Source organism: Asparagus officinalis, chromosome 5 (assembly GCF_001876935.1).
Source record: "Asparagus officinalis chromosome 5, Aspof.V1, whole genome shotgun sequence".
In the NCBI taxonomy this organism is placed as follows: Eukaryota; Viridiplantae; Streptophyta; class Magnoliopsida; order Asparagales; family Asparagaceae; genus Asparagus; species Asparagus officinalis.
Window position 1 is genome coordinate 64,782,036 of NC_033798.1, and position 375 is coordinate 64,782,410.

A 375-nucleotide genomic window follows, 5' to 3' on the forward strand; every position below is an offset into this window, starting at 1 on the left:
ATGAAGAGCCTTTCCATGTCCTTCCAGCAGGTGATGGACCCAGGCTCCAATCTGCGAAACCATTCAAAAGCGACCCCCTTGAGGGTACCAATGAACAGTCGAGTCATAATGGGATCGTTTCCCACTATGTGTCCAGTTTGCACCTGGAAGTAGTAGATGTGCTGGGTAGGAGAACCTTTGCCATTGAACTGCAGGAGGTCCAGCGGCTCGAACTTTGCCAGGTAGGAGACCGCATCCCATTCAATTGGATACGGTCTGACAACCCTCAGCTTGCTCACACGCTTCTGGAGCTTCAAGGCGTCGAGCTGGCTTTGGAGATCGTCAAACCTCTTGTCTCTTGGGTTATGGCCCGAAGATGACGCTCCTCTAGATGAC